The sequence below is a fragment of the Macaca nemestrina genome, chromosome 6, assembly GCF_043159975.1.
Source record: "Macaca nemestrina isolate mMacNem1 chromosome 6, mMacNem.hap1, whole genome shotgun sequence".
NCBI classification, from domain to species: domain Eukaryota; kingdom Metazoa; phylum Chordata; class Mammalia; order Primates; family Cercopithecidae; genus Macaca; species Macaca nemestrina.
The window spans coordinates 149,599,940-149,612,856 of record NC_092130.1 but is presented as its reverse complement, the minus strand read 5'-3'; the positions used below and the strand labels follow the sequence as shown (position 1 = coordinate 149,612,856).

Below are 12,917 nucleotides of genomic sequence, written 5' to 3'. Positions count from 1 at the left end.
GAAATGAGATATTTATAACCATGGATACCTGGTTTTTATTTACAGTCATAAGAAAGAAATTCTACATTAGTACGGGAACCACAACATCTTCTAAAGACAGGATGTCAGAAATATTTGACAGAATACTTTTAAGGTGTATTGTGTGTGTGTGTGTGTGTGTGTGTGTGTGTGTGTGTGTATTTTTTATTAATCATAAAAATGCTCAGTTTACAAAAAGTTTTTACTGAGTTGTGGAAAAAATAAACAGCTGCATGAAGTCCATTAAACAATTGCAAATCAAATAATCCAATCAATAATTCGAATGCTCCAAATGGAATGATACCTGAGTTTGACAGTAGTTGATAGAGCTAAATTATATTTTGGCTTAGTTTTCATATTCAGGGAAACTCATTTGATAATTGGTAGGTGTGCAAATATACTGGCACTTTAGATTCTTATTTTATAAGGAAAAATACATTAGGAAATTCTATTTGTCCCACCAAATCAAATAAATAAGAGCAAGTCAATGGCATGCTTAAGTACCAAACCATGCCTGTTCTTAGGTATAAAGTATTCTTTTCTGAAGAAAAATAATACATAGAAGAAAGAGCTTTTTGTTTTAGTTTTGTTTTTTAAGAAGGCTGCCTTTTATCATACTCTGACTTAATGTTCTTTACTGATATTAACTGACTGAAATACAGTAAATTGTTACATGTGCTAGTCTCATATGGCTCTTTGTAGGCAATAATATTAAAATCAGTACTGGCTAATATTTATTTCCTGATTATGTAGCAATGTGCTAAGTGTTTTATGTACTTGATATCTTAGTCTGCTCAAGCTGTTATAACAAAAATACCATGGACTAAGTGGCTTATAAACAACAGAAATTTATATCTCAATGTTTTAGAAGCTAGGAAGTCCAAGATCAAGGCACCAGCAAATTCAGTGCCCAGGGAGGCCTGGCTTCCTGATTCATGGACTATCTTCCTGCTTTGTCCTCACATGGCAGAAGGGGGCAAGGGGTTTCATATGGTTTGGTTCTCTGACCCCACCCAAATCTCATCTTGAATTGTAGTTCCCATAATCCCCACATGCTGTGGGAGGGACCCAGTGGGAGGTAATTTATCATGGGGGCAGTTACCCTCATGTTGTTCTCATGATAATGAGTGAGTTCTCACAAGATCTGATGGTTTTACAAGGGGCTTTTCCCTCTTTGCTCAGCACTTCTCCTTCCTGCCATCGTGTGAAGAAGGACATGTTTGCTTCCCCTTCCACTATGATTGTAAGTTTCCTGAGGCCTCTCCAGCCCTGCTGAATTGTGAGCCAATTAAACCTCTTTCCTTTAGAAATTACCCAGTGTCAGGTATGTCTTTATTAGCAGCGTGAGAACAGAGTAATACAGGATCTCCCTGGGATCTCTTTTTTAAGGGCACTCATCTCATTCATGAAGGCAATGCCCTCGTGATCTAATCACCTTCCAAATAACTCACCTCCAGATACCATCACGTTGGGGATTAGGTTTCAACATATAATTTTTGCAAGCATATTTATATTCAGTCAATAGCACTGTATCATATTTAATTTTTATAACAAACCTGTGGAGCCTTAGAAGAAACCTAACTCAACTCTCTCACCTGGAGTGAAATTTCAAATAGGACACCCAAAGAGGCCTGCTCCCAATTCAATGTTGTTTCCCAGACCTGTACAGGTTGTGGCAGAACTCGTGATCACCAAATTTGAGAAATTTGGTGATCAGTTTCAGCAATATGGAAACAAATATAACAGGACTGATATAGGGTTTTTTTTTTTTTAGAAGGGATTCTGAATGAAATTGTTAATATTGGCTAACTTTTCAGAAAAAAAGATTGTGGGATGTCTTGGTGAGTAGATCTGCCTTTTAAAAAAGAAAAGGTAAATACAGTAATCCGTCCTGATCTGAGGTTTCTCTTTCCATGGCTTCAGCTACCCAAGGTCAACCACAGTCCAAAAATATTACATGGAAAATTCCAGAAATAAATAATTCATAAGTTTTAAGCTACACGCTGTTCTGGACAGTGTGGTGAAATCTTGCCCCCTCCCACACCGTCCTGCCTGGATTTTCATTTTCCTTTTTTCTAGCTTATCCACGCTGTCTACAAGACCCACCTGTTAGTCACTTAGCCCTCGTGGTTATCAAATAGACTGTCGAAGTATCACAGTGCTTGTGTTCAAGTCACCCTCATTTTATATTTTAATGACCTGAAGTGCAAAAGTAGTGATATCGGCCATTTGAAAATGCCAAAGATAAGTTGTAAAGTGCTTCCTTTAAGTGAAAAGGTGAATGTTCTTGACTTAATAAGGAAATTTTTTTTAAAAAAAATTGTATGCTGTGGTTGCTAAGATCTTCAGTAAGAACAAATCTTCTATTCATTTGTGAAATCATGGAGAAGAAAAAAGAAATTTGTGCTAGTTTTTACTGTCTCACGTCAAACTGCAAAAGTTATGGCCATAGTGCATAAGTGCTTAGTTAAGATGGAAAAGGCATTACATTATGGGTGGAAGACATGAATAGAAATGTCTTCCAACTGACTGCAGTTGGGTTCGATACTATCCTTGATTTCAGGCATTCATTGGGGGTCTTGGAATGTGAGGATAAAGAGGACAACTGTACCAGTTATGCTGTTTAGGAAAATAATTTTCTTAATTATGATCTTGATAATTAGTGCGATGTGTGCATTTTATTTCTCCAAAAGATTACAAACTTATTTTTGATATTTTTTCTTCTGATTTTTTCATAAAGCTACTGAAATAACAGGACGCATCTTAGAAAGATTGGTTTCATTTTATTTTTGGGGTCATTCGCTGCTTTTCAATATCGGTCTTTACTAACACAAGTAATCATCATCAATAGATGGAGAAAGTGGAGAAACTAAAAGAATAAAGGAAGTGGAAAAGTTGGTAACCTATTAAAATTAGAACTAAAAACTCAATATCATCAAAATGTTTATCTTTCTACACAAATGCTCTATTAAAAAATATTTTTCCATAGTTTTAAATAATTAAAAGGCCACATTACCGACCTACTAAAAACTCAACATCCAAACATTCTGATATTCTACCATGGAATAACTGAATAGAGGAAGGAAATTAAAAAGTGCTTGATTTGATTACTTCGAAACATCAAGCAACAACGAGCAATTATTTTGAACAACAGCTCCCAGTGGGAATTGGCTTTTCCTTGGCCCTCATTGCGTTCTTGTGCCCATTGTTTATAATTACACAAGCGCACTGTGACGTGCCGTCATTAAATTAGAAATGGGGTGTCTTTGACAACTGCAGAAAAACTCAACAAAAGACGAATGTGATTTTTTTCTGCTTCCCTTCTTCTTCTTTCACTTATTTAAACATGTATTAATTAACTTGTTCTGGCAAGTGTTTAGTAAACATCGAACAAGGGCATTTCTTTAGTGGTATAATTAAAATTCTCTTTTAAAATGTTTTGCGTGATATTTTATGTGCAGTTTGACTCTAGTAAACAGAGGTTCTAATTAAAGTTTTTAAATTAAGGCAATCAAAATTGATAAAACATCCAGCATCCCATTCAAACACATTGTCTTCCTGTCTAGAGCAAGTTTAATTTGATGGTCAGTTAACATGAACCTGGATTAGTGAAGATGTCCACACCTTCACAAGCCCCCTTCTATTTTATTAATAGTTAGTCTCAGGGAAGAAACCTTCTGGTGTTGCAGTATCCTTTTAAGTTATTATACAAAATTTATTACATTAATTATTCTAAGGTACTATACCAAGATATTATGAGAAGCATCTGATTTACGTTATGAATTCTCTGCAAATAAACTTACATAAAACACATTGAATGAACAAAGCTATCCAAACAGCAAGTGGAGCTTTGATTATTTCTTTCCATTATAACTTGGCGTAAAGGGTTACACCTCTGTAAATACTGCTATTCTTTTGGGGGAGAAGTGTCATGGTAGTGTTTCAACGCTAACAGGCAAGTGTCTGAAGCATATAAAAATCGGGATCACTATCCCTTTTTGCTGTGTGTGTGTGTTTAGTGGGAAAGGAGAATAGAGACACAAAAGAATTCATTTGGCCTGTAATGCATTGATTGACCTGAAGTGAAATATATTTTCAGGGAAACTTTAAATTCCCCATCTTTAAATTATTCATACATTTTTTCCTTTTAGTGATGTTGTAAACAACTCCAAAAAGCAAAGCTTTAAATACAAGAACCGTCAGTAAATAATAAGTGATTTACTGGCTCTCAGGATTACTGATGTCTCTAATGATATTTTTTAATTAGTGGGGATTAAGACAGATTCCTCCCCATCACTTTGTTCAGACCCTGGGGTCTGTAACTGAGCTGGCCAAGGGTGGGAACAGAAAGGCATTCCCTCTGGCTCTGAACTTAGAATTGGAGTGTGTGACCCAGAGGTAAGAACCACTTGTGCTTTTGTAAAAGAAAGAGCAAAATAAAGTGTAACTCCGACTCCATGGAGAGCTTGCCTAATGCTGGGGTTTTCTTAGCAAGCCCTCGTGGCCCTTACACTAAGCCATCTTTCCTACCTGGTTGTCTTTGGTTTTTGTTTTTTAGTAATAAAGGTGATATATTGGTCTTCATCCAACACTCCTGTATCTCTTAATCTTTGGAGTTTGGAAGAACAAGGAAGATGCTATTTATCAGGTACCTCCCCTGAGACCCCAAAACTTTACTATTCTCAATTTAAAGATGAGAAAATTGGAACACAATGTCTCATAGCTAATAAGTATTGATGCTGGGATAAAAATGGGTAAACTGGCTCCCCTTGTGCTTCTAAACACACCGCTATTCTATCCCTGGGTATGAGCACATCAGCCCTAATTTTATACATGAGAAACAAGAGCTGAGAGAGGTGGAATAGCTTGTCTGAGATCACAAGAGAAGAGAGTGAGATCTAAACCCCAGCTCTTCTAAATACCACTATTACAACTTTCGACAGTAATTTTCCTCATATTTATTCTGCACATCCATGCCTTTTCAAACCAAACATTCAAAAGAACTTGGACCTTTGCTTAATGGTTTGAGGTCATTATGATGAATATCAGTGTGCTGTATTTGTAACATGGTGATACCTCCAAGTGCTGTGAAGTATTTGCATGTTCGTTTTTATAGTCATTAGTCATATCATCAATTCACGCATTTAGTCATTCTTACATTCAGCCATGCGTACATTCATCTACACGTTCGCTTATTTTACAAATGTTTATCTGGTGTTACTATGTGCCAGGAACTGTTCTTGAAACAGGGATGTAGGAATTCATCACTCTCCCAAGACCAGCCCCTGACTTGTTCTGTTCTGTGCTCAGTTCTTCTGCCTGCCTTTTGTAGCTACTCTGTCTGTGCCTTTCAGCTACCCCCTCCCACTAATGTTGATACTCCAGCCTCCAGCACTCACCTCAACCCTTCAATTTGTGGGGGATTTAGAAACCTGATGATAAATTTGTTCAAATTTTGTCTGTAATGAGAGTAAATACAACCTAGATGTTGTCTCCATGAGCAAAATACAAATGACATTGTGGATGTTATGGCTAAGAAGGAGCCTCTAGGTTAGTTGGGTTTTATCCAAGTTCTGCCACTCACTAGCTGTGTACTCTGGGCAAAGTATTCAGTCCCTCTAAGACTGTGTTTCTTATCTCTCTAAAAGAGAGGATAAGAAAATGGTCCCCATCATGGAGTGTAAATTAGTTCAAGCATTGTGGAAGACAGTGTGGCAATTCCTCAAGGATCTAGAACTAGAAATACCATTTGACCCAACAATCCCATTACTGGGTATATACCCAAAGGATTATAAATCATTCTACTATAAAGACACATGCACACGTATGTTTATTGCAGCACTATTCACAATAGCAAAGACGTGGAACCAACCCAGATGTCCATCAATGATAGACTAAAGAAGATGTGGTACATATACACCATGGAATGCTATGCAGCCATAAAAAAAGATGAGTTCATGTCCTTTGCAGGGACATGGATGATGCTGGAAACCATTATTCTCAGCAAACTATCGCAAGAACAGAAAACCAAACACCACATATTCCCACCCATAAGTGGGCGTTGAACAATGAGAAGACATGGACACAGAGTGGGGAACATCGCACACCAGGGCCTGTTGGTGGGTGGGGGACTGAGGGAGGGATAGCATTAGGAGAAATACCTAATGTAGATGACAGGTTGATGGGTGCAGCAAACCACCATGGCATGTGTATACCTAAGAAACAAACCTGCATGTTCTGTGCATGTACCCCAGAATTTAAAGTATAATTAAAAAAAAAAAAAAGAAATGGTACCCATTACAAAGGATTGTTGTAAGACTTACATGTGTGTAGAGCATTTATCCCATTACCTGGCACATTTGTCTGCTGCTCTTAGTTAGCTTGTAAGTTTTGTGACAGCTCTTTTTACCTCTTGGAGACTTGCATTGGTGTTATTTTTTAGGGGATTCATGAAGACTCAATTCTAAGGCCACAGCCAGACTGAGCACTTGTCATGTGGGCAGCAGCCTGGCACACACCCCTTTAGAGTGCATTCAGAGCAAGGGCACCCTAGTCTGAAGCATGAATTGGGATCTGGCTTTGTTACATACTCACTGCATGACCATGGACAAGTTATTTGACCTAAGCTTCAGTTTCTCATCTACAGAAATTGAAAGAATATTATCCATCTCTCAGGATTGTCATGAGGATTCATGAAAGCACCTTTGTGATGTGCTTAGCTCGGTGCCTAGCACGTAACAAGTTCAGGGTAGAATACAGCAATGTTAGCCAGTATTATTATTTACGAGTTAGACATCATAGAATTGATCAAAGATGTACGTATATCATCCAAAATGAATTAAACATCTCTACTCTTTGTACCACTTTATGCAAGTATTAGCCCTAAAAATCATCTATGATATGCCAAGTTCACAATTACTTAATGGTAAACTGAACCATATGATTGCTTTTGCAATTTAATCAAGTTAAATCTGTTTTGGACTTCCCATCCTCACTAGGATACCTTCTTTTCCTGCAGGCCCATAGCTGCCAGCCAATACTCTCTGGCTGCCCTTTCACTGAGCTGTTAAAAGAGCCAGCTCATTGAAATCATCCACGCTAATTTGTAAGAGGGTTTTGACATCTCCCGGTCTTGTTTAAGCTTCATTGTCTTCATGGCCATGTGTCTAAAAGAATTAATGTAGCTGCCAGAGAACCTAACATATAAGCAGAGAATAATATGAAACCCAGTCTTTCCTACAATTCTGCAACCTAAACCTATAGTTTGTTACAGAAATGTTTAAAATTCATACCATGAAGAGCTAATTAAAAGTATAAAAATGCTTTCTCTTCTTTGTTTGCATGAGTAAATCTTTTGGGAAAATATGGGGTCCACATGCCCAAAGGGCCCTCAAAAGCCAGGCAAGGTGCTTAAAGGAATGAAGCAAGCAGGTCTAGGAAAACCCCAGTGGAAGGGAGATGGCAAATGGCATTTGAACACAAGGCCGCAGCAGGGGAGTACAGGAAGGACAGTGGGGACCGTGGCAGCCCGGGAAGCCCTTGCACTGCTGTGGGAGCAGCTCCCTCCACTCCAGAAATAAAGGCCACCAGAACTTACGAGGTTTCAAGTTAATCCACAAATGAGGATCTACTGATTCCTTGAAGAACAGCAACTGACTTCAGTTTCTTAATTGTAGAATAAAAGGCATAACAAAAAAATGCACAAGAGGCAACATGTGGCCCTAGGATGGCCTGTGTGTGTCCTCTGCTAAGATCTTTGGCAGTTTAAGTAGTTGTAGCCATCTTAATGTTCATAAGTAAGACCTCACATGAACTCATTCATTTTTATCCTCACAGCTATCTTATGAGGTAGGTACTATTAATATCATCCCATTTTATAGATAAAGAAATTGAGACACAAATTGGTCCCCTCTTTGTCCAGCCAGCGTTGTGCGGAGCTGAGATTCTCACCTTGACATGTGGCGTGCCAGAGTCTGCTCTTCATCATATTGTCATATTTAAATAGATTAGTAGTTCTCACAATTAAAGAGTTTGGACTTTTCCCTGACATGTGGTAAAAGAACTTTGTCTTTGTGCTCTGATTTAAGTTTTGATCTATTTTGTTTTTTGTTCCAAGTGAGTATTTCACTTCAGCCCTCCACTACATATAAAATGCCATTTTATGTGCTGTAACACATTGCATTTTATCTTTATTAATGCAATGTGTGGAATATGATTTCAGAACAAGGGCAATGCTGTTAAAATCGCTTCATCTGGAAATACATCAGTTTGCAAACAGATTGACATATTATCCACAAATATAAACATTTACAAAAAAATATATCAGGCATCATTTGATGACTCTTGCCATAATGATTCATTGGCACAAGAGAAGTGCTTTGTGGTGAGAGGTGCCAAAGCTGTTTGACACATTTCGGTGGAGTTCATTACACGCACGAAACAGAACCAATTTTACTCAACAGTGACTTTGACATTTACAGAAAAATGAAATGGAGGTTTAGAAATGAAGACTTCATGTGAAATCCCTACCAAAACTTTTAAATTGGTTCTATCCTTATGTTACCGCTTCTAGAAGATCGGCCATGTTCTACAGACACATTTTTATTCACAGCAGGTGGCCACCTATTCAAAACAAAGTTTCTTGGGTTATCGGGAAATTGATCTTGAGCAAGCTTAATTGGCTGTAAAACCCTTCTCTCAGAATAAATATCATATTTTTTTAAGATTTACTTGTAGGAAGACATGTTTCCCTTTGGCTTCACTCTGTTTAATTCATCTTCCTTATTTTTTCCAATTCTGTTTCCTTAATTTTCGAGGCTTTCATGGATTAAGTACCATCTTCATCCTCATTGCCCACAAAGACAGGGCAGGACTCTTGAGATTTCAGGCTCAGAGTTGTGATGCAGTAAGAGAGATGTTAAAAAGTCATAAATAACCAGCTGTTTTCTACTTCCTCAATGATATAATGCAAGAAAGTGTACCAAAAAGTAATAAGGTATTTATGATACTTATGCTAAAAAGACTTCTATATTTATGCCTTACGAAGAGTTAAGTGTAGATCATCCAGTGGGGTAGGATGACCTAAGTATAGACCATAATTACAGAAATGTAAAGTACTATGCTACAGTATGTGTATGCAACACCATTTATCTGAAGAAACAATTCATAATAGGTTGTAAAACATTCTCTTACTATGGTAACTGGTTAAAGTATATTAATAACGTTGCTTTACTGAATGCTTGCTGTGCTTTCAATGCCAAAGTTAAGGCTCCGCATAACAAAGAACAAACGTGCTTGGTTTAATTTGTAAGTTTAGATAACATTACAGTAATATTGCACTGATTAGAATTAATCAACAACACCAGAACAAATCTATGTCAAGTCTGAATTTTAAAACTTGAACGTAATTATATTGCTTTCAAACCTGTCTTATATTTATTTAGTCTGCAAATAGTGTAATAAAATCAGTATCTCAAAACCAGATAATACATTTGAGTCATTCAAACTGTTATCAAACATGTCACTGGAGAAGCAATTCAATCAATAAAAAAATTTCTAATTAGCATATTAATTATTTGCGAATAAAAGGTGATTCCAAAGTACACGAGGGAACTTGAGGACATATTAGTTTGTCTTCTCATTCTATATATCCCTATGAAATATTTTTGCACTATTAATTTCCAATAATCTAGGGGAAAAGATTTTGCTAATTAAAAGAAAATGTCAGCCCAGCCTTTGCATTAATTATCACATACTCTATCTTGATAGGACTTAAATTAATGAGGCCCAGGTTCCTCCAAAATGGCACGTATTAAATAAAATCTGGACTTGACCGTGCATTCTTGTGGATATTGAAGTACATATGCATATTGGCTGCCAGGCAAATAAATTTTCAAAGTATGCAATTACCAAAGCTATGTGGGCCTTGCCCTGCTATCCATGAGCATCTCAATTACCTTCTAGTCATCAATGAAATAGGGTTCTGCAAAGATTCAAACTAGTTTTCTTGACCACCAACCACTTGTGCATATCAAATTTCCGAGCATACAAACGATTCCTTATAGAAAATAGAAAGTTCTCACAAAAAACTAAGATCCCAACAAAAAGGAAAGAAGAGACACAGTCTATTAAGTAGCCTTTTACATCCACTGCAAAATGTCATTAGACTGTAATTAGGTAGTTCACGTTTTATTTTTATAGAGTTGTTCATGTTTCTAATTGATTGGCTCCTAATGCTAAGAGGGAATGGAGGGCAGGGTGAGGGCAGCAAAAAGGTACAACATCTATTTTGTTTTGCTTTCCCCCCCTCCCACCATCTAGTTCAGGTATTTTGTGACTGAATACCCTGCCTTCTATTTTAAGTTCAGTATCTGAGCATGCCCTTACTTCTTTCCCCTTTCCATTTACTTCCTGACATCTACAAAATGAGCCACCACATCTGACTGCCACTTACCACATGGTTCCCCTCTACTTTGCCTGCTTCTGGGCCATTGTCTTCCTTTGCTTGAACATCTGACGGTTCTGCACAGTAAGAATCCTGTTTTTTGCATTTAGGGGCATACTTGCAGCACACTAATTGTTTTCCCATTTACTGTCTTTTAGGTTAAGTAAAATCTAAAATTTGGAATTGTTTTAGTTCCTTTTCTATTGCTTATAACAGAATACCGGAAACTGGATAATTTATAAAGAAAAGGATTTTATTTAAAGTTATGGAGGCTAAGTGCAAGGTCGAGGTGCCACATCTGGTGAGGACTTTGCAGAGTGTCACATGGTAAGGGGGGCTCAGCATGCTAACATGTGATCCAGGTCTTTTTTTTTTTTTCTTTTTTTTTTCCAGACAGAGTTTTGCTCTTGTCGCCCAGGCTGGAGTGCAATGGCATGATCACGGCTCACTGCAACCTCCGCCTCCCGGGTTCAAGCAATTTTCCTGCCTCAGCCTCCTGAGTAGCTGGGATTACAGGCACCAGCCACCATGCCCAGCTAATTTTTTTTTTTTTTTTTTTTTTTTTTTTTGGTAGAGATGGGGTTTCACCATGTTGGCCAGGCTGGTCTCAAATTCCTGACCTCAGGTGATCCACTCGCCTCGGCCTCCCAAAGTGCTGGAATTACAGGCGTGGGCCACCACACTTGGCCTCTCTTCCTCTTCTTATAGAGCCACCAGTCCCACTCTCATGATAACTGATTGATCCACAGATTAATCCATTCATGAGGGCAGAAAGAACCCTCACAATCCAATCATGTCTTAAAATCCCCACCTTTTGATACTGCCACATGAGGGATTAAATTTCAACATGAGCTTTGGAGGGGGCAGATATTCAAACCATAGCAGATATCATTCATTTTAACTTCTCAAATTCTTTTCTGATATAACATTAGAATAGTATCAGTATGTTAATTACCAGTCCCATTTTTATAGGGGCAAAATTACTGAGTGAAAGCTAGTTCCGATTTTCTTTCACCTGAATAAAGACGACTTTTAAAACCTTAACGTAATAAAATGGAAAGAAGAAAATATAGATTCTATGAATGAGTCCACCCTCCAGTGAACTTTCTTTTTGGCCCATATTCTCCTTCATGCAAACAGTGGTGACAAGGCACACGGTGTCTCTGCCTTCCCTGTTTCTATACCACTACTGTTAAATGCTGAATTGAAGTCCACATGAAAGAAAACAATGAGTATATAAATTACTATAGATTTTTCAAGTGCTTCTATTATTTAATTCTAAGAAAATTTTGACTTGCTTGGAGATGTTTTCTGATCAACAAACTATCTTCTGCAGATGTTTGCAATGTGTTGTAGATGGATTCTATACATGCAATACAAATGAGAATAACAAGAATAATTAGTGATTAGAATACCTAATACTTATTAATACCTTACCAAATGCCAGGCACTGTTCTAAATGGTTCGCATGTAATGCCTCATTTAATCCTTGTAACACCCTATGAAGTGGATAGTATCATTACCCCATTTACAGAATAAAGAAACTGAGGTAGATTGAGATTAAACCATTTTTTCAGGTTCACAGAGACTAATGTTGCAGACTCTAGCACTGATGATCATAACCACTATGCAATCCTGCCTATTAAGAAATATTAAATGAGAATTGCTATGTTATATATTCAACAGTTTAAAGGGGTTTTTAAAAAAACTATAGAATTTCACAGAGAAATCTCTCTCTCTAAAAAACTAACATCAAATATGAGTTTGAGCATATTGATCATAGTAATTCAATTACATATATTAAGTTTTTAACAAGGATGCACCCTATCAAGTTGATACAAAAAGAGCTGGGTTGTAGCAAAGTTAGATGTTGTAGCCTACTTGGAAATACTACTTAAATTTTTATCACTTAAAAGCTCATTACCAACTAAGTAAAAAATGAAATACTTGACATTTTGGTATCTGTGATATTAAAAAGAACTAATATTTAATATTCAAGTGGCAACAGCTTGTAGAGTTTGCACACAACACCCACAGGGATCAATTTTTCTCTAAAACGGCCTTCAGGAGTCTGCCTTTTAAACAGCTGACACCTCCTTTCTCCATATCCCTCTTTCCTGCCAGCACCATGGGGTGCTCATGGAGTGCAGCAGCAGACGTGTAATTCTTCACTGCAGGATTTGTCTTTGCAAATAATGGAGAATGAGAGAAATTAAGAAAAATGTAATTTCCACAGAATCAACCTCAGTGTAATCTCGGCTACTAAAAATGAATAGATGTCTTTAGAGGGCTGTTCTCCATATGCACTCTCCGTCCCCTTTATATACCATCTATGAGGAGAGAGAAGAATCATTTATACCTAATTGATCGTCAGTCATTCCACACCTGTACCAAGGCTGCATTATGACAAGTATACTGTTGCCTGGCATTTTTCCAGTATGGCTAATTGTCGCAG

General features: G+C 37.4%; 1 protein-coding gene across 2 annotated transcripts in view; it reads left to right on the top strand.

Moving 5' to 3' along the window:
- LOC105473008 (cadherin 6) overlaps positions 1 to 12,917 on the top strand; it is a 135,792-nt gene that overhangs the window by 57,377 nt on the left and 65,498 nt on the right. The window lies entirely within an intron of this gene.